Here is a 22,600-nt window from a genome sequence, read left to right as displayed (position 1 = left end):
GGGAGGATTGCTTGAGCCCATGGGCTGCAGTGAGCCATGACTGTGCCACTGCACTCAGCCTGAGACTCTGTCTCAAAGAAAAAAAAAAAGAAAAAAAAATTAAAACAAAAAATCCCAGCAAGTATAACTATGATTTAAAGAGAAAAGTAGAGTATGCAGAAAAGATAAGGTGTTTCTTGACTACCTTTGTGTGGATTTTGTACCCTTTGGGTTGTCTGTGGTAAATACATTAATCCTGTCGCAGTGTCGGTCACTTAGCATGCAAAGCCATTCTATCTGTTGTCTAAGAAAGCATATCTATGCAGGAGGAAATAATAAATATTGCTATTCAAGTTGAAACTATTATGTTGTATGGTGTCATGGGAGAGTTTGGAGCAAGGGTTGGTAGAGCTGGGCACTGATTTCTTCTTTGATACTTGCTGGCCGAGTGATTGGTGGCAATTTCCCTAACCTTTGGGAACTTCGGCTGCTTCATTTTAAAATGGTGCTTGTCTGTTCTCAAGATCTTATGGCTCCAATGAGAAAATGCATGTGAAAGCTCTTTGTAAATAATAATGATTTCTTCTGCAAACATGTTACTATTAACAAGACATTAATAGGTTTTTTTTTGAGATGGGGTCTTGCTATGTTGCCCAGGTTAGAGTGCAGTCATGGCTCACTGCAGCCTCCACCTCCCATTCTCAAGTGATGCTTTTACCTGAGCCTCCTGAGTGACTGGGACCACAGGTAAACACCACCACATCTGGCTATTTTTAAAATTATTTGTAGAGAAAAGGTCTTGCTATATTGCCTAGGCTGGTCTCAAACTCCTGGGCTCAAGTGATCCTCCCACCTCAGCCTCCCAAAGTGCTGAGATTACAGATGTGACCCACTGTGCCCTGCCCCTATTAATAGTTTTAGTTAAAATGGCTTAGACTGAGGTAGAGATTTTCCTCATCCAGGTGGCCCTTATTTCTCTCACATATCAAGTTTTTAATTGATTTGATTTATGAGAGAGTTTCTTTTCCAAGTGGGCCCTTCTGTTCCTTCTGGTTGCTTCCTTCCTCCTTTTCTGCCCTTGTTATTCCAGGTAAAGCTTCAGTGACTGAAGGAGTGTGGACTTTTTGAATTTCAAGAACAATAAAGTTGGAACACAGCAGAGGGTGTGTAATAAAAGACAATATAGGTAAGTCAGAATCAGCATTTCACCCATTCTCAAAGAACTCATGGTTCTGAAGTTCCTTGTAATCACTCTTGCTTTGTTCTGAGATTTTGTGTGAGGCTCTGGCATAAAGGGATCTTCCAGGCCTTTGTGGTGCCCAGGGGCAAAATTAGCCAACAAAAGGCCTGTGTGGTTTGGGGAAAGTAGGAAACACACTTGAAGAGGCCAGCTCCCTCACTGGAGAAGGCAAGCAGTCTGGGCCAGGGTGGTAGAAATGCGTAAGGCAAAGGCCACAGGAAACAGTGTCAGCCCGAGTCTCTGGAAATGACAGAAAAGGATGCTGCTGGATTTGAAGTCACATAAACCAGGTTTATGTGACGTCACATAAACTAGGATATGTCATTTGGGGACATGCCTTTTCCCTTAGTCTGGAATTGCTTTTGATGAAGGCTTTCATCCTAGAAGATCACTGTTACCAGGTCTGCCTTCTTCTCTGGAGTTGAACAGTTGAATCCAGTGCTGTTCAGAGTGCCAATCCGAGATGAGATAAAGAACTTGACTTAGAAAGTAAAAGTTAGATGAATGAAACAGTGTCTCTAGCGTCATGGTTGATTCCATGTCTGTTTCTATGTTCTATTTCTGTGTCTGTATATATGTTGATTACTATGTCTGTATATATAATCTCCAAATGATATATTGCTTAGCTTTGTTTAATTTTAAGCTTGAACAGAATGGTATATTGCATGTAGTATTCTGCAGCTTGCATTTTTTTTGCCCTGTTGTGTTGTAAGATTTACTTGTTGCATGTAATGGTAATAAACTTAATTTTTCTGGTTAAGTGGTTAAGTTAAATTCTGTGGGGAGAATTGATCACAGTTTATCTGTTGTCTCCGTTCCCTCCAATATTTGGTATTTTGTTGCCAGGCTAGTGGATGTAAAATAGTATATCATTGTCATCTTTATTTCCTGATTAATAGTGTGATTGTACATCTTTAATATCCTTTGGAGAACAGAGTGCATAATTTTAATTTAGACAAAAATTTCAGTCTTTTATTATATAGTGAATGAAGCTTGTTTCTGCCCTTTGTTTTTTTTTTTTTTTTGAGAAGGAGTCTCACTCTGTCACCCAGGCTAGAGTACAGTGGCACAATCTCGGCTCACTGCAAGCTCCGCCTCCCAGGTTCACACCATTCTCCTGCCTCAGCCTCCTGAGTAGCTGGTACTATAGGCACCCGCCACCACACCCGGCTAATTTTGTGTATCTTTAGTAGAGACAGGGTTTTACCGTGCTAGCCAGGATGGTCTTGATCTCCTGACCTTGTGATCTGCGCACCTCAGCCTCCCAAAGTGCTGAGATTACAGGCTTGAGCCACTGCGCCCAACCTTTTTTTTTTGTTTTTTGAAACATAGCCTAAAAAATTTGAAACTGTTTGTATAGTACAAATATTTTCATTGCGGCCAGGTGCCGTGGCTCATGCCTGTAATCCCAGCACTTTGGGAGACTAAGGCAAGCAGATCACCTAAGGTCAAGAGTTCGAGACCAGCCTGGCCAATGTGGTGAACCCCTGTCTCTACTAAAAATATAAAAATTAGCCAGGCATGGTGGTGCGCCCCTGTAATCCCAGCTACTTGGGAAGCTGAGGCACGAGAATCGCTTTGAACCTGGGAGGCAGAGGTTGCAGTGAGCCAAGATCACGCCACTGCACTCTGGCCTGGGTGACAAGAGTGAAACATTATCTCAAAAACAAACAAACAAATAAACAAACAAAAAATGTTTTTCTTGCTAATCTTTGTTTTTTCTTTTCTTTTGAATTGAACTTCTTGTTGGTTTATATTCTTATTCAGTTTTTCTTTCTCTGCTGATTTGGAAATTATAACTTGTATTTCTGTTCTTCTAATGATTATCCTGAAAGTACATTGTGCACACATAGAAGTTTTAAAGTCAGTCAGTATTTAAGGTATTCTAATCCCCTTCTAGAATAATACAAAACTCATAGTTAAAAAAAACCTAATGAAGACTCCCTCCTTCTGTACATAGATGTTTTTTTCAGCTTATCAGTTTTATTATTTGCTTCACCATACAAATTAGTCAATTTTATTGTATGGAGATGGTATTTTTTTAACTTTATATGCTTACCATTTCTTATTCCTCTTCCTTTCTTTATCCTTACCTTTCCTCTGATGAGATTTAGCTTCTTCAGAATTTTTTCTTTTCCTGAGAATCTTTTGGTGGTAACGTCTCTCATTTTGGTTTCTGAAATGTCTTTATTTCACTCTTACAGTTCTTAGTTGATAGTTATTTTTTTCCCAGTGTTGTGGACCTACTGTTCCATTGTCCATAACTTTCATTTTTGCTGTCAGGACATCTGTTTATCTTTCATTTGCTATTTTTTTAGTAGATGATTTGACTTACTCTAAGTTTGTTTATTTGTCTTTGGTGTTCAGCAGTTTCATTACAACGTGTCTATTTACAGCTTTCTTTTAAGAATTCTGTTTATATTTTTCGTGTTTCATGTATCTATCAATTTATTTCATTTATCCACTCTAAATATTTTTCAGCTCCCAATGCTTTGAATGCTGTCTTTTCTCCATTCTCTCTATCATCTCCTGGTTTTGATTAAATGGAAGTTAGAACTTCTCTTTTTATCCTTTATGTCTTAATTTCTGTTCAGTATTTTCTTTCTCATTTTTCTCTGCTTCATTCTGTAATTTAAGATTTAGCTTTTAGTTCAATACTTCTCTCTTTAACTGTGTTGGCTCTTCTGTTTAGCCTATCCATTGCATTTTTAATTCAAATGAGTATGTTTTTTACATTTCTAAAATCTTTATTTCTGCCTTAAATCTGCCTGAGTGTTTTTTGATGGTTTCATTTTGCTTGCTCATTTTTTTGGCCTCATCATTAAGCAGTTATTTCATATCCTATATTTGATAATGCCAGCATCTGAAATCCTTGGTGGTCTAAATGTTTTTGGGCTTCTTTCCTAGTGTACAGGGTGAGTTTTGATTGTATGCTAATATTTGCTTGATAATTATTTCTTGGAATCTTGAAGTATTACTTCTTGAAATTTTGTTTGTACTAGGAGCCAGGAGGATACTACAGACCCAGAACCACTTCTCTTCTCTTTGAATACCTATTCCTTTAGGTTTCAAGCTGGGCTTTCCCTACCATGCCAAAACTTGGCTGTCTAGTTGCCCCACCCCTTGCTTGGTATTCATAGTTACCTCCAGGGCAACTCCAACTTTCTCTTTTGCTCACTCCTGACTGTTCTTTGCTCAGGAACAGTACATGTTCCCACTATATTCTCGTGGGATTTGTTTCTCTACCCGGAGCTAACCAGTGCATGAAAAAGTATTTTTAAATGTAATTTATTCAGGCTATAACTATAGTATAGCAGAAGGGCCTTGCAAATATCTAATCCATCGCAATTCCTGAATTAGGAATGCTCAGATGATTTTTAAAAATCAGTTTTCTCTAAGTACTCTTTATCAATTTATTACTTTCCTTTGTTTCACCTAAGTATAAAGAAAATATTGCAAGAGTGATCTTTTTGAAAGCTAGCTAAACATATGACATACTATATCCTTACACTTTTGCCAGGGTTCCTTTTGTAGTTAATCTGTTGAATATTTACTCCCTTGGAAACTGGAATTACCACTCTTGAAATGACTCGTTAGAACAGAGTACTTATTCAGCACCAATTTGTTATGCCTCCCAATCTATTTTCTGTCACAATGCCATTTTTCTTTCTATCCAGAGTCCTAGATATAAACGAGTCAGTTGTGGGTCTCTGCCGGTGGATGCGTTTCTTCTTCACATGGAGTGCAGATAATTGATGTTTGCTGTTGTGAATTAGAGGCATCATCTCTGTAAGCTCCATGTTCTTACATTCTGCATCCCCTTAACAGGCATAGAAGGCAGCATGAAATTTTTGATCTGTAGAATGCTAAGTTGCCTTGGGCTTTGGTACATGAAAAAAATATTTCAAAATGGATGTCAAGTGAGGTTGCTGATTTAACAGTTTTTTAAAAAAATTATTCCTTCTGCAGCAGAATAATTACCAATAGATAACCACATGTTTCTAGAGGCTACTCAGATCCGACAAGTGTGTGTGTGGATTTTGTGATGGAAGTAATACATTAGGCATGTCTCTAATTTGCAGTCTCTTTGCTTTGTAGGTTACAGGTAGGATTTTTGTAATACTAGTGTAAATCATAGGAAAGACAGGCACGGAAAACATTCCTAGGAAATGCGGAGCTCTGTGATGAGAGATTCTTTGAGGAATTGCCTGGTATTGGCTCTATACTTTCATTTGAAAAATAAAAGTATCAGAAAATTGTGTAGCTTTTCCTTCCTTTGATAGCAAATTCTAATGAGTAGTAACTTCCATCTACGTCCTTGTATCCTTGGGTTTTTCTTGGCCGTCAGTTCAGGCACTTCTGCTGGTTTTTGCTTTCCAAATGGTTGGAAAGCTGAGCACTCGAGAAGGTTCACTTGGGGAGCTGGGGAAGTGATGGAGTAGTACTGGAGATGCTTGTCAGGGATGACAAGTGCTTCCTGAGCAAGCTTTGCCCAGCCTTCTGTGCCAGCAAAGCCATCAGGCTCTATGGCACACTGCTCAGGCAGAGGGAAAGACATCTCATTGCCACTGCTCCAGTTCTGTTGTCCTGGGCTAGGGACTTGATTTGGCAAAGCAGTAACTGGCCCTTTGAACTTGTCAGTTCTCTGTAAATGTGTCCCTCTGAAGGTTATGAGTTGCATCATTAGCATGATTTTTAACAGAATTCACCTGAGTGCTGTTTCTTTTCCACCATGAAGTTGGATTCTGGTCATATCAAAACGATGCAGAGACACAGCCTAAGTGTGCTGTCTTTCAGAGGTTTATGTCAGTTAGGATGCTAAAAAGTGGGGCTTGACAGTCATTGTCAAGACAAGTGACCAGGCTGTGACGTATAACCCAGAGCAGTGTTCCGTGTCTCCAGTGTTTTAGTCACAATCCTGTTCCTCTTTAGGGAGCAGGGTTACTCATCTCTCTTTGACTTGGCACTGGGACACTTGGCCATTTGTAACGTTTTGCTCCTTTCTCACAAAAGATAATGAGTTAGTATGTTTCTAAATAAGGTTTTGAAAAGTTAGGATTATTTTAATCACCTTCCTCTCCAACCTGTTCTTCCTCCTGCTCACCAGATTCATATGTGAGTGCTTGTTGTATCTTCTGTTTGACGCCTGCAAATATGCCTACAGAATAACTTTTTTTTTGGCCCTTGCTACAGTCTGGGAGTTCAGAGACTGGTGCATGGGACAGAGGGAGCCATACCAGGTTCATCAGAACCCAGGCCAAACTGCCTGGGTTCAAGTTGAAGTTCTGCTGATAGTCTGTAGGACTTTGGTTAATCACTTAGCTTTGCTGAGTTTTGCTTTTCCCCACCTAATAACTACCTTAATCTGTTTATTTGCTACAGCAGTGGTTCTTAAGCCTTTTGGTTTTAGGACCCCTCTATACTTTTAAAAATTATTGAGGACCGTAAAGAACTTTGCTTAGGATGTCTAGCATATTGTGGTAGCAGAATAATGGCCTAATGGCCCCCAAAGATGTGCATGACCTAGTTCTCAGTAGCTGTGAATATATTACCTTACATGGCAAAAGACTACAGATGTAATTAAGCTCAGGATCTGGAGATAGGGAGCACATCCTGAATTGTCCAGGTGGGCACTATGTAATCATAAGAGCCACATAAGACTTTGAGCACTGCTGAGCTAGAGCATAGCCACGTAGCCACTCCTAGCTGCAAGATTCTGTGAACTATGGTTCTTTTTCTGGGTATCAGTTAAAAGAACTGGGGGTTTTGTTATAAGGAAGAAAGGGAGAATAGATATTAAGGGATATTTAACAATCTCAAAGACTTATCATGTAAAGGTTTGATATACATGGTAGGTAGACAATCACCAAAATGTTAGTTTTTCTTCTCCTCACCCTTTTATGAGTTTGGAAAAATGGACTGTTCATTCAGACTGCATCATTTGGAAATACCTATGACAAAACACAGTGACATGTAGGCAGAGGCATAATTGCAAAGAACTGCATTTTTAGCATTTGCAGATAAATTATATGAAATGTCTTTTGTTTGGTGCTCACAGGCAGCTTTTTGATATCTTGTTTGGGTCTTTTGAACTTAACAATATGCCTCCTTTCCTTTGGTAGGAGGAAAGTTGGAATTGAAATGAGATTTAAGATTCAGCTTTGATTCATAACTGTTCTTCTTGGGTTTGAAAATACATGAAGTGTGACGTTTCTTCGGGGTCATTTTGTAAACAGTCTGCTGCTCCCTGGCAGTGTCCTATTGTTGAAGAATAACCCAGTTCTAGTTTCTGATGTGAAACAGCGGATAGGAATATTTGTGCTAAAGTACGTTATATTTTTAAAAAATGTATGTAAATACTATGAAACAGTCTGGGCCTAAGTTACTTAATTTTGAGCTTAATATAAAGCTGAATGCTGATTTTATTAATTGATGAATATGCGTTTAATGCATTTTTAGTGCTACCCTCATCTTTAGATACATTATTGTAATAGCTTTTGAGTGAATGAGGGCTTGGAGATATTAACCTCCTATCTGGTCTGGAGCTGTTATTTCAGTCTCTGTATTAGAAGAAGGCTTCGTGTCATTCATACCTGGGAGTGTCCATTTCCTAGCTGAACTGGTTGGGAAGGGCAGTTTTGGCCTGGGGTGGGAGTGGAGAGAAAGCATTGAAGGTAGTTTTGAAGCCTCAAGCACTCCTAGGGGGAAGGGGCACTTGTTTGGGAGCTACAACTGGTCCTTGGGGTGGCCAGAGAGCTGAACCAGTGTCTGGTGACCTTTCCAAACTGGAGCTGAGAGGGGCAGTTCTACCTGCTTTGCTGTTTTTCCCAGAGACCATTGAAAACCATCTTGCAGTTGCCAGTTTCTGTTTTACTTTGTGGTTCGCTGTGTTACCAGGAAGCAAGGTTCTTCTTGGTTGAAACCTTAGTGAGGACAGAGAAAGTGTAAGCAATTGGTGTAACTGAAACTTGAGTGACTGGGGACCTGCTGGTACTTAACACCTTGCATCCAAGAAGCTCAGTGATTTTGGAAAATAGCGTTGTAATGGTAGCATTTGTTACCTACATGAGGCATACTTCAAAAATTACAAGTGAATCTTGTGGAAAGACGTCCCTACTTCATTTTGGAGTATATTTCAGACCTCTATCTGGGAGCTCTCAGGACTAGCTACCCTCAAGACTTGTAGTGGGTAAGTGTGGCTGGCTGCAGGGTCCCCCATCTCCTTTCCATAGTCCACATATCACCCCGGGTACTGCAAGGTGGCAAAGGCCAAAGTGTTGGATAAGAGGCAGTCCTGCTGAAAAGCCAGTGGTTTTGGAAATATGAGCTGGAATAATTTTCTGATAGTTTTAAATTTAGGTTGTAAAACAATTGGTGTTTTGGTTTGGGAGTTCTTGCACTTACTAATCACTAAACAATTTCTACATGTGGAAGGCTCAATTAATGCAGAGCCAAGAACAGTGTCTTCTTTTCCCATCAACTCTTGGGCGGCCTGCAAACTTCCTCATAGCTGAGTCAGGAGGCATTGCAGGATAGGACCCAGCCCTCATGGACTGGCAAACCCAGGTTGTTGCCTTGTGCACAGAGGGACCCTAGAGGGTTTTGGAACTGGTATGTGAGTTGAAGTCCTTGATCTCATTTCTTATTAATTTCCTAGCTGACTTCCATAGCAGCTGTTGCAAATGCTTGCTTCTTTTTGAGCTCCTGGTCTCCCATAGCCCTGCTCTTGGCAGATGTCCATACAAACAAAGTCATGGAGACAGAGAGAGAGAGCCCTTTCTCTCTCTCCTTTCCGCTTCAGAGTATGTCTGCTTTTTTTGCCCTGACAGGTGCTGGCTTGGTTCTGAGTGCTGCCACGTATGGATAAGTCTTGTTTCCTACTCCCTTACACCATCTCCTTCTGTCCTGCCTCTGCCCTCTCTCAGGTGCCCAGGTATCCTGTTGCCATATTCAGCTACGCTGTGGTATGCTTCTTGAACTGGATAACCTTCCCCATGCCTTTGATTGGTATCTTTCCTATTACGACCCATCTGTCTCACAATCCACTCCCTCAAAGCCCTACTGTGGACATTGTAATCTGAAATCATACCTTGAATGTAAACATTCGCTGAATGTTTATTGACACCTACTGTGTGCGTGGGAGCTGAGGGTACAGATGCCAGGAGATACAGAGATGAGTCAGACTTCTGAGATTATTAGTATAGAATGGAGAGAGAGACATGAGACAAATAGCGTTATAGATTAATGACAAAGATATGTAAAGATTAGAAGGGGAGAGGGGCAGTTTACCTTGAAGAATTTTATAAGTGTGGATCCCTCAGACAAGAGGAGGGGGTCATGCTGGAGCCAAAAGCCAGTGATGGATTACTGTGTTCCCACTTTCTGATAAGATTTCTCTGTGACTCATCTAGAACAGAGGGAGACCTCTGTAACTACAAGGTCTCTAGTAGTAGCGTTTGGCTCAATGTGGCAGGTGGTTGCAAAGAACATTTTAAGGCAGAAATAGGCCTATGGGTGTCCTAAGGTAACATCACATGGGTAATTGCCAACTCTGCATATCTTTTGGGCTAGACTCTGACTTAAGGAGAAGATAAGAAGTCTTCAGTGAATTTCTTAAGCCCTGAGCATCTTCTTTGTATTCTGCTTTAAGAACTTGTTGGTTTCTGTATTTCATACTCAGTGGCTCTGGCGCTTGGATGCTCTGATTCCACAGAAGGCCTTGAATACTGAGTCTGAGGATGGGGCTTGCTTACAAGGACCTTCCTCCCTGTCTTAACCAGACTGTGTTTTAACCTTTCATCTCACTTTTTACTTTTCATTCATAGATAGTGTTTGTCACAGTGTGTGTGTGTGTGTGTTTGTGTGTGTGTATGAATGAGTGAATGAATATCTCTCACGCTCTAAATTCTTTTAAAGGTAGGAAGTACTGTTCTCTTGTTTGCTATTTTATCCACTCTACCTCTACTGGGTCTGGCACATAATAAAGAAAGAATGAACAGGACAAACACCCATTCTGAAAGTGAACTTCTCTGGCAATTGTGGTTTGTACATACCAGCTGGAGCATAGACAATTGGCTTTTTAATGTGGTAAGGGAAAAGGTCAAAAGAAAGACATCACCATTGACCAAAGTGCTTCCAGCAGATGATGTTTATAATCAATCCCAAAAGGGTCTTTTCAATATATAATGTGCTTTGATTTATTTAATCAGATTTATATCCCGATTGTGGAAATTGTTATATAAATCTATGTATGAGATAAAGTTTTATAGAATTGTATATAAAAAATGCAAACAAACAATGAGGAACATGTAAAAACTAGTGAAATCTGAACATGGACTATAGTTTATTAATAGTAATAGTATTGTACCCAGTGTCAAGTTTGTGCTTTTGATAATTGTATTGTTATTACTTAAGATATGGGGAGAAGCTGGGTGAAGGATACAGGGGAACATTCTACAATGTTTGTATCTCCTATGTGAGTCTAGAGTTATTTCAAAATCAAAAGTAAAAAAAACACAGAGATACCACTACACACCATTAAAATAACTAAAAAGCAAACAAACAAAACAAAAACAGATAATACCAAGTACTGACAAAGATACAGAGCAACTAGAACTCTCCTACATTGCTGGTGAGAGTCTGAGAAGATATAGCCACTTTGGAAAATAGGTGGTTTCTTACAAAGTTAAGCACATACCATATAAGCTAGTAGTTTCACTCCTAAGTTTTTATCCAAGAGAATTGAAAACCTCTATTCACACAGAAATGTGTAGGCTAATACTTCTGACAGCTTTATTCATAACTGCTAAAACTGGAAAAAATGTAATTGTCCTTCAGCTAGTGAATGGATAAACAAACTGATATGCCTATCAATGAAATACTGCTCATCAATAAGAAAGAACAACACAACTATCTGACTGAAACTCAGATGCCTTATATTATGTGAAAGGAACCAAACTCAAAAGAATCCATACTTTATGATTCAATTTAAAGGACATTCTGGAAAAGGCAAGAGTATAGGGTTAGAAAATAGATCATCACTGCCAGGAGTGTGTGATCGGGGAGAAAACTGACTACAAAGGGCATAGGGAAATTTTTGAGATAAATGAATTGTTCTATATCTTGATTGTGGTGGTGATTACATGACTGTGTGTGTTTGTCAAAACTCATTGAACTGTACACTTAAAAGACTGGATTACTGCATGCAAATTATACCTCATTAAGTCTGACTTTAAAATAAAAATAACACCAACAAAAATAAATAATTAATGATGCGCTTTGGCTTAAATACCATCAAAGGATCATCTTGTTAGCTACTTGGATAAGGATTTGTTAAGTCATTAGTTACACAGAATGCCTCATTCTAATACAAAGGTGCAGCCCTTTCAGTTCTCTGGCCTCTAATTGGGTGATGGAAATAGCTATTAGTATAGAAGTGGATGCTCTAATGATCTTTGTTAAACAGAATGCTGCTGGGAGGTTACAACAAAAGCTGCTGATTCTAGCTTTAGTGGGTATAGCATTTAGTATGTGAACATAGAGTCAAATCTACTCCATCACCTCTCCTGGTTCCTTTGCCATTAAAATATTCATCACTAGAGAAGAGTTGACTTTTCAGATCCTTTTTAATCTCAGCCATAACAAATGCACTATTTTCATGTATATATATGTCTATTTTCATGTATATATACATGTATATATGTGTGTGTGTATGTGTGTATATATATATGTATATTTTCCTAGAATGGCTTATCATATGTCCTACTGGAAAAACCAACATGTTTGATTTGGTGGGAGGAGGAATGGCTAATTTAATCACTGTCTAATTAAAATACAACTCACAAATGTTTACAGCAAGAATTGGAGAGTTCTAACTGGAAAATTGAAGCTGTAGAGCTCTTAAACTGGGTTTCTTGATAATCAACATACTTTATAAATCAAAATCAAGATATGATTTTGAAGGAAGGTTTAAATTCCAAACTCTTGGCTGTGATTTGTGGGGTTGAAGGATATAACCTCTATCCTTATGGGACAGATATCTCAACAATACGTATAAGATTACACAGTCTTTCCCCAACAAGAGATTTCTTGTTTATTTAAAACTGGGATTTACTAAATTGGTTTGAATTTAATGCTATTCAGTAGTCAACTCAGTTGAGCAAACACTTACCAATAATCATTAACTACATGCCACATCTGTGATAAGGTGCTAAGTTTACACAGGCAAATGAGCCCCAAACCCTGTTTTTAAGGAAATTACCATCCATCAGGGTGGACCAAACCATGTGCAGCCAGCTAAACTTCAGCAACAGGGGAGATCCCTAAGGAGGAAGCCATTACATAGGAGATGACATTTGAATTCAGCCTTAATGTGTAAGCAGAATTTGGTCTAGTGTGGAAGCGAGAAAGCCCAAGGTTTTCTGGCAGAGGCTTAAGAACTTCACTGACAAATTCTTATACTCTCCTTAGGTCAGAGTCTGGCCCAAAAGGTATAGAGAATTGGCAGTTACCCAAAAGTCTGCCCAAAAGAAGTTCTTTCCAACCACCTGCCACAGTGAGTCAAACAAACCCCACTGTTGGTGATCCTTTACTTACAGAGGTCTCCCTGCAGTCTAGACGAGTCACAGTGAAATCCCATCAGAGAGGAGGACATAATAATCTATTGCTGGCTTTAGGCTAATGTCTGACATGACTTCCTTTTTGTCACTTGATATTTCACTATCATACCAAGAGAGATGTTAACCCTAGTTAACTGATGAGAAACGTGAGCTGAAGCAGCTCGAGTCACTTGCCCTAGGATGCAGCTCTAGGATTCAGTCAACGTCCGACTGTGCTGATTTTTGCACTACAGCCCATGTGGCCTACTACGAGGACATAGAGACCCCATAAACTTATGGCTCCTGGATCTCAGCCCTCAAGTGTGGTTAGCATGCCAAAATGGTAAATCTTTTCATACTCTTGGATTGTTTAGCTCTTTAAATGTTTGAGGTGCTTTTATATACGTTGTTATTTGATTTTTACTTTAAAAACAACTCAGAATAAATGACTGTAGTTTTAAATAGAGCATTGTTGTCACACAGCACCTTTGGGGAGCCCATGCATTGCTTGAGGTGGTCAAAGACTCTGGCTGAGTGGCTGGGGCCAGTAGTAGGGAGTGGGTACATCTTTAGCAGATCCCATGAATTGTCCCTCATGGGATCTGTTGTGGGGGATTAAATGGTTCTCATCCTTTCTCCAACTAAGCTGAGGCTTACTGTAACCAGAGGAGCCACTGGCTTGGAGCCCCTGGTTGGAACATAAGTTCTCTTGGGTATTGCCATTCCAGGGTATTAAGGTATTGGGGCCTGAGGCCCCTGAATATAGCATGAAGCCATTTGGGGACTTCTCCATGAGAACTTCTTATCACTAAGTGCATGTAATTGCTGATTTAGTCTGGCCTGGCAGGCCCAGTGGTTCTGGTAAGTGGTATTATTATACCAGGCTATTGGCTGGTAGTTGGCTAATTTGAGGGAAAAAGAGGTGGTTGGATTCTATGGTAAATTCAGTTGGATGCAAGTGATAGGATTTGCCACAGGGATCATAAAAATCAGGGAGCTGTTCAGGGTGCAGAGGTGAATCCCATGGCTCAGGCCTGATTTCACTCACTCTGCTCTAGGTACAGAGTGTGATCATGTGTTCAAAATTGTGCTTTCTGCCGCTCCAGAGTATTTGATAAAGGAACGTCCATGCCGCCGCCTGCATTTTAGCCTGTTTCGCTCAGCTCGGGCTGGCCTGGGCCCAGGGCCTTGGTGTTCCTGGGCTTCTGTGGCTCAGAAGAGCTGCATGGGAGCTCAGAGACAAAGGGGCTTGTTGTGTGAACTCAGATCAGTGGCAGCTGCAAGAAAGAAGAGAGATAAAATCCTTCTGTTTTGCTTTTGCTCAACTCTAAATGGTACTTTAGGATTTTTATAACGTTGCAGTGTTCCTTAGGAAAGCTTGACTTGACACATTTATTCTCAGGGTTTTAGGGACCCTCTGTGAGGAATGGTTTGATCTGTCTGAAGGATGGCCTGACAGGGATAGAGCTGTTGGCCACACCTAGCTACCAATGGACTATGTGATCTTGTGCCAGTCGCTTCCTCTGCCTGGGTCTATAAGCCTGGGGGAGCTTGGACTGGAGCAGCTGAATGGTTCCCAATCACTACCAGCATTCTGGGTGCATTTGGTACTAGAACACTGGATTGTAATAGACATGCTTTGCAGGAGTTTTGGAGCCTGACAGTATTGCTTCCTATGCCTGGGTTGAAGCACTTATTCATTTGGATCATGGTGTGGCTGCAAAGACTCGGTTCAGTTAAGTGAGGTCATGTGCATGAAGCACCTAGCAGGGTACCTGGCACCTGGAAAGGGTGCAGCTAATGGTGACCACTATTAACATTTAAATTTTGAGGTATGTGCTTGCTGCACTGTCTGTGTACTTCCTGTCACAGAGTAAGTGGCTCCCATTATCTTTAATTTAAAAAAATTCTGATAATTGTGGACAAGCAGCACATCCCTTTAATTTGCTCCTGGAGGACTGACCTGTGTGATCTTAGGAGCGAGGGGGCAGCTCTGCTTTGCTGCCTTCCCTTTTAGTGTAGGATTCTGTAACATGAAATGAAACTGAGCAGACACATGGTCTGAGTGGCTCACTTAGGGACTTCATTATCTACGTTTGGATTTTTCATAGCTCTTAACTTTTTTTGTTAGGAAGGAAATCTGTGTGGCATAGACAATGCCATGGAAAAATGCAACTGTAACTTTTCCTTGAGCAAGAACACAGAAGCGTGAGAAGGAAGGCTTAATTCCTTCTCTAATATTTATTGAACTCTGCTATTTTTCAGGCACTGGAGATGCAAAAATGAGTACGATCAATATGGTCCTTGCCCTCATGGAGATTAGTTTATTGGGGCAGAGCAGACACTAAATTACAGAAATAATGATTTAATTATAGTTGTGACTAGTGCTGGGAGAAGTACAGAGTGTAGTAAGTGTAATAAATGTAGGATCTGTATGTAATGGGGAGATCAGAAAACTCACTCTGGGGGAATGACTTCTAGTGAGAGGTCTGAAGGGTAAGAGCAGAGTATTCCGGGACAAGGGAGATGGGGAAGGCAATTCTTCAGGAAGAAGGATGGGAAGATGGAGTAATAGGGAGGGAGAGGAAGGATCACAGCTCAGTTTCAGGCCTGAGCAACTGGGAGAAGGCTGGTGCCATGTCTGCAGATAGAAAATGTTGGTGGATTGTAGTTTGGGTGGGAGTGGGGTCAGTCGGGCACCCTCCTTTCTCTTTAGGGGATGCTCTCCCCTCACAGATATGGTGTGCTTTGCTCCCCATTCCTTGGGCCTCTGCTCAGATAGCCCCGTTAGGGAGACTTTTCCTGACCACTTCAGGTACATCACCCCCTCCCATCCCTGCTCCCTTGGGCTCTGCAGCACCTATCACTGCCAATGAGCTGCTTGCTGCATGTGAACTCCTTGAGGGCAGAGTCTTTGTTTTATTCCCTGCTGTATCTATAGCACCTAGAGCAGTGCCTGGCATATTAGAAGCCCTCAATAAGTACTTGTTGAAAGAATCATGAGTTTGCCTTTGGTTGTGGTTTTTGTGTCCTTCTGAAACTTGAGTGACTTTTTAAATTAACCTGAGGCTGGAGAGGAGATGGTTGTAGGAGTAGTGTTCACTTGACGTACCAGGTCTTCTTTTTTAAGGCAGAAAGAATAGAAAAGATGGATTTTCTTCTTTTTTTAAAAAAAATATTCAATATTAGGCATGATAGAACAGAACAGCTAGAAAAATGTTTGAATATGACTTCTTTGTTCATTATAAATTGGTATAAAAATCTAGCCCTCTATCTGATATTGACTAGATTTTTGGGCGAAATTATAACCTATTGTAATTTCTCTAATTGTTTCTGTGGGAGGAGCTGTGGACTTTAATTTTTTAAATTTATTTTTGAGACGGGGTCTCACTCTGTCACCCAGGGTGAAGTGCAGTGGTGCAATCATAGCACGCTTCAGCCTCTACCTCCCAGGCTCAAGCCGTCCTCCCACCTTAGCCTCCCAAGTAGCTGGAACTACAGGCACACACCAACACCCCCAGCTAATTTTTGTATATATATATTTTTAAATAGAGATAGGGTTTCGCCATGTTACTCACACTGGTCTCGAATTCCTGGCCTCCTGCCTTCGCCTCCCAAAGTGCTGGGGAGGCATGAGCCACTGCACCTGGCCAAGCTGTTGACTTTTTGATTGTATCTTTTTACTACTGGGGAGAGGTATGGAGGCTAGGATCAAAACTTCATCAAAAGAGAAATTTGCTAGCAACATTCAATAAAAACAATTTGTTAGAGATATTTTTGGATCTTTGGGTCTCTGTATAGCCAGAAAGGAATAATAACTCAGAAATGTTTTTCTAAACCTTTTTGACTTTTAGAAATAAGTCAACTGCCATTACTTTTTTTAAAAAAATGAACAGGATTGATGTTTGTACAGGAGGCTGTGTATATAGTGGTTACAAGTATAGCTGTTAGAGTTAGATCTCTGTTTAAATCACTCCCTTTCCCTCCCTATTACCCCATCTTCCCATCCTTCTTCCTGGAGAATTGCCTTCTGTCACTTACTACCTGTATGAGCTTGCACAATTACTTAACTTCTTTCTTTAAAATGGATATTATCAAAATTATGTTATTTGGGGGATTAAGATAAGATAAAATCCATTATTGTCACCATTTATAAGCTAACATAACTGATGACAGTGCTAAATGGGATTTAAAGGTAGGGACTATCTTAAGAAAGCTAAGTGTTATAAAGTATAATTAGTCCAATCCAGTGTTTCCTAAACTTACCTAAGCTTAAGAATCTCCTCTGGGCACTTATTAAAAATATAGATTCTCAGGCACCACCCAGACTTACTGAATCGACTCTCCAGGGGAGGGGCCTGGGAGCCTAGTGAGGTAGGTAGGATGATGACACACTCTGCGTTTTCTGAGCCTGTCCTGGTTTCAGGTACCCTGAGTGATGAATTCCAGCTGTCTGTTTATACTTGTCAGACTGTGTCCCAATTTTCAGACAGGAGCTATGGGCACTGTTTATATAGGCCATCTTATTCAGAATCTTCTCTCATATCAATGCGGGTAGAACATGCTTCTAAAACACGAGAGGATGTGTAGCCACAAAGTCGCATAGTGTCAGTCAGCGTAAGTCACTCAGCCAACCTGGCCTTCATTTTTTCTCTGTGCAAAACTTCTACGATCTTGATAATCTGCTCTGTTAAGTGCAGACAGTGACGTGGTCAACATATGTTGACAGCCCTCTCTCTTGCCCGGTCTCTTAGGCCCTAGTGATATCAGGCTGTCAGAGTGACAGTGCCTGTGGAATGTGTCTGCATGGGGCAGTGAACCCTAGCCTTCCTTTGTCGTGTAAGGCCAAACCCACAGAATTGCTCTTCTCTCCTCCACGAGCTAGGAACTAGGGAGCAAGGTCTCACTCTGCTACACTTAGAGCAGTGTATTCTTAATCAGCTCTTTTAGAAAACCAGCATTTTGCTGTTTTCACGTAAGTCTGCAAATTCATTTTCCCTCTCTGGCCCAGGTACTAAGTAATCATTTCCCCATCAGTAGCAAGGGACGATGAACATCTAAAATTTTACTCCCAGGGCTGAGCTTTCTGTAGACATTACAAATAGAGTTAACATGTCTTTAAGGAATACAGGATTCTCACATTCAGTTAAGGTGGTTCTCCCCATGCTAGGTAGGGTTGGAGAACATGATTCTTTGGAGATTTAAGGAATTTTCTCTGGCAGCCATTTTTTGTATTGATCATGGTTTCATATGATATTTTATTTCATTACATTTCGGGCTGGGCTTAACTGTATCTTTCTTTCTATTTGCATCATGGGAGAGATTGGATCTGTGCTGAGAATTTTATTTGTATGATAAGTTCATTTTCTGACCAGTAACAGATATTCCACTTTTGGGAACTATTTTACTATTTTTAAAATGGAAAAGTTGATGTACATTTATAAAGTTGCACATTTTTACTTCCTTTAGAAAGAGACTGTGAGGTCTTGAGGGCATCCACATAAATACATTTGATTTTAGGGACCTGGGGACTGAAAAGGAACATATTCCTTCTTCTTTTTTCCCTAACATTTTCCTATGACAGAATTTTGTGTCTGCACAATTAAAGAGTAGAATACTAAAATTTTGGTGAATTTAAGAACAACTCATTAGGAAAACGTGAAATGTGAGCAGATATTTGCTGCTCTGTGGGCATGCCTAAAAGACTAAACTTTCCAGATAGAGAGAAGGGCAAGGTCAGCATGCTGGTGAGTTTGTTTTCTTCCCTTCCATGGGCAGGTAGAAGGAACTGGGCTCTCAGTGGGATGGCACCTCTCCTCTCCCTTACTTCCCTGGGGAGCTCACTTAGGGAGGAGCCTGGGCCTGTAGTGTTCCTTACTGACTTCTCCTGCTGTGCTTGTTTTTTTTTTTTTTTCTCTTTCCTCATTTGTAAATCATCTTTGTATGGGGAGAGGCTGGAGGTGGAAATTCAAGAGTCATCTTTTTGCAGGCAGTAGAGGTGATTACCTAGGTAAGCAGTTTTGATCAGTTATAGCTACAGATTGCTATCTTGTCAGGTAAGAGGCCTCTGGGGGAGGAGGAACTTTGTGGCAGAAAGCCAGGGCCTGGGCACTCAGTTCCTGTTGACAGCTAAAAGGCAAGGCCAACCCCACATATTTCTAAATTGCAAATACAGTGCATTGTGAAAACGTAGTCCCTGTCCACAAAGAAGGCCCTCTGCTCAAAGAAACAAATGAAAAAAACCCTAACTCCTCCCTTTCCCCAGGAAACATACAACAATGATGGACAGTGAAGCAAGATGTGCAGTTTGGTTGAATACCCATACTTAAAATTTTAATTGTTTATATAATCATGTCTCTTTATCTAAAAAGTAATTTAAGAATTTTTCTTAGGGGTTCAATGATACTATGAATTTTAACATCTTACCACGTTGTCTAACCTCTTTGAAAGTAGGGCCTTGATCTTGAGGTTTCTGGAAACTCCTGTGGCACCAAACATAGGACAGAACGCCCTATCAGGACTCAGAGACAACTTGTTGAATTGAAGTATGATTCAGTAGATTTATGTAGGTGGAATTCTTCACTACTTGCCTTGTGGGTGTTCACATTTTGTCCATATTCATGATGTTTATTTACAAGCTGTTTTAGCTCAAGAATTGCCTGCTAATTTTTTTTTAGTCTGTGTGTGAATCATATAGAATTATCTTTGCAAATTAATTTCCTTAATGAACTTAGAGAAGAGGAAAAAATCAAACATGTTTCACCAAGCGTTCTACCTAATTAAAAAATGTAACAAAGTACTTTTGTATATAATATAAAGTTTTATACACAATGTAGTAAATAGACAATGTAAATAGTTGCCTTTTTAATTTTTAGATAATTATGAACTCATTTCATTCCTTGTTAGGATGATAGAGTTTGTGGACTTGTCCTTTCCTTTCTCTGCTCCTTTGCATTGAAGGACTTCTCAAGGGAGATGCTGGTGCACTGGAAAAGAATGATAACTTACTTCAAGTAGGATTAAGGGACATGAATGAGGGGGCCACAGCAGGGCATATTTGGGGGAAGTATAGATATTATTGCCAGAGCATAAATTGCAGGAGAAGATGACACGGGATGAGAGAGAAGGAGGCCATTCCTTCTGTCTGCCCCCCATAATCACTGAGACCCAGAACTGATAGATATTCATTGTCAGGCCTCTGAGCCAAAGCTAAGCCATCATATCCCCTGTGACCTGCACATAGACATCCAGATGGCCGGTTCCTGCCTTAAGTGATGACATTCCACCACAAAAGAAGTGAAAATGGCTTGTTCCTGCCTTAACTGATGACATTACCTTGTGAAATTCCTTTTCCTGGCTCATCCTGGCTCAAAAGCTCCCCCACTGAGCACCTTGTGACCCCCACCCCTGCCCACCAGAGAACAACCCCCTTTGACTGTAATTTTCCTTTACCTACCCAAATCCTATATAATGGCCCCACCCCTATCTCCCTTCGCTGACTCTTTTTGGACTCAGCCCCCCTGCACCCAGGTGAAATAAACAGCCTTGTTGCTCACACAAAGCGTGTTTGGTGATCTCTTCACATGGATGCGCATGAAACTCATAAGGTGACCCTGAGTCTTCCTAGCATTGGTGAATGTGTTCTTTGGAAAATCAGATGAGATCCCTTATTACTCTTGAACTACCATAGAAATATTTAAGATTACATGCCCATATACCTTAGTTACTGAAATTACAGAGTAATTTTAAAGAATTTTAATGGAACAATGATTGCAACAGAAGGAATTTCCTGAGCTAATAAACCTAGACTAATGCCATTATCAAGGCATCCTGATGTTTTGAACCATGTCTCTGGGTGGATGGAAAAAAAACTTAGTATGGACTTATGTTAGCCAGGGTGGTAGAAACCTGAAACCAGTAACATAATTAAGGTTTTGGAGTGCTATTTCACATGACTGTTTCTCAGTGGAGTATATGAATAAAGTTAATGTGTCAAAATTTTAAGGGTTAACTTAAAGTGCATTGTGATATTAATGGAACCCAAATCAGAATCCTTATATAGGAATTAAAGGTGTCAATGTAAGTGCTTAGAAAAATACCTGGCACACACACTCATAGAGGGTCTGGAAGTGTTCTGGTGGTGAATTAGTATCCTTTTGATTTAACCTTTATTTTATTTTATTTTTAATTTTTAATTTTTTTTATTTTTGAGACGGAGTCTCGTTTTGTTGCCCAGGCTGGAGTGCAGTGGCGCGATCTCTTCTCACTGCAAGCTCCGCCTCCCGGGTTCACGCCATTCTCCTGCCTCAGCCTCCCGAGTAGCTGGGACTACAGGTGCCCGCCACCTCGCCCGGCTAGTTTTTTGTATTTTTTAGTAGAGACGGGGTTTCACCGTGTTAGCCAGGATGGTCTTGATCTCCTGACCTCGTGATCCGCACACCCCGGCCTCCCAAAGTGCTGGGATTACAGGCGTGAGCCACCGCACCCAGCTAACCTTCATTTTAAAACCGATTTTCATTTATTTGATTTCTTTAAATGAGAAGTAAGCATACATCTTCTTTCACAATTGCTTCAGGTTCACAACTGTTTTGTATTTTACTATAATTTATTAGTAAATTTTAATAAACAGAACAGCAGCTATTTGATGGTGGTTTGGGTTAAGTAATTTCTGAGACTTTCCTATAGATTCTTTGAATTTATGAGAATGAGAAGAATGAGAAGCCTGATAAAAATTCTAAGTTAAAGATACTGAGGAAATGTACAACAGATCAAGCTTGTTTTTTGTTTGCTTGTTTGTTTGTTTTGAGACAGTCTCGCTCTGTCACCCAGGCTGGAGTGCAGTGGCGCAATCTTGGCTCACTGCAACCTCCGCCTCGCGGGTTCAAGCGATTCTCCTGCCTCAGCCTCCTGACTAGCTGGGATTACAGGCACATGCCACCATATCTGGCTAATTTTTGTATTTTTTAGTAGAGACGGGGGTTTCACCATGTTGGTCAGGCTGGTCTCGAACTCCTAACCTCATGATCCACCCACCTTGTCCTCCCAAAGTGTTGGGATTACAGGCATGAGCCACTGTGCCAGGCTGATCAAACTTGTTTTTAAAATACAATATGTGAATTTAGCCTAAGCCATATGTTTAAAATATAGCCATTTGGCATTAACTTTTAAATTAACTAATCAAGAGAAGAGGGAAAACCAATCTTGTCTCACAATGTGCACTCTACCTTTTTGCTGTAACTAAATTAAATATAACTTAAAATATATGACAAGCTCTCGTTACCACTTTTTCAAACTGAAAAGAGGTGTAATTTTGTGATGTGCTACCGCAGTTTAGTGTCCTACCTGAATATCCTGCCTTTGGAAAATAATATTTATGTTTATAATTTGTATATAAGAAAATACTATCTTGTCTACAGTGACAGCCTTGAGGTTTGGTAAGTATATATATGAATTGTAAAACAGGGTCATCTGGGAGTAGTTGAGGAAAGGATATGTATATTTCAATGCTAAATGAGACCTTTTTGTGACTTAACTTTTAGTGGTATTCCAGCAATAATGAGACTTTCCTCCTCCTTATCATCATCTGTCTTTCTTTTAGTGCTTCTTAGGAGCCAGACACCATGCTAAGTGCTTTGTACAATTTTGTAATTGAGTTCTCCCAAGAACTTTAAGAAATGGATATTCATAGCTCCATTTCACCAATGAGAAAACCGAGGCTTAGGGAAGGTACTTTACTTCAGAAGTAGCTGTTTCGTATTTGAATACAGGATGGTTTTGTGTCCAG

At 40.3% G+C, this 22,600-nt stretch overlaps 1 protein-coding gene across 4 annotated transcripts in view; it reads left to right on the top strand.

Moving 5' to 3' along the window:
• Positions 1-22,600, top strand: part of SGMS1 (sphingomyelin synthase 1) — a 310,369-nt gene that overhangs the window by 96,558 nt on the left and 191,211 nt on the right. For all 4 annotated transcript variants that reach the window (XM_033215416.1, XM_033215407.1, XM_033215440.1 and 1 more), the window contains exon 3: positions 1,070-1,165. The gene's annotated coding sequence lies outside the window, so the exon portion shown is untranslated. The remainder of the gene's footprint in view (positions 1-1,069; positions 1,166-22,600) is intronic.

This window comes from Trachypithecus francoisi, unplaced genomic scaffold (genome assembly GCF_009764315.1).
Source record: "Trachypithecus francoisi isolate TF-2019V2 unplaced genomic scaffold, Tfra_2.0 Contig00586, whole genome shotgun sequence".
NCBI classification, from domain to species: Eukaryota; Metazoa; Chordata; class Mammalia; order Primates; family Cercopithecidae; genus Trachypithecus; species Trachypithecus francoisi.
Note: the sequence above shows the minus strand (reverse complement) of the source record. Positions and strands in the feature narration are given on the sequence as shown.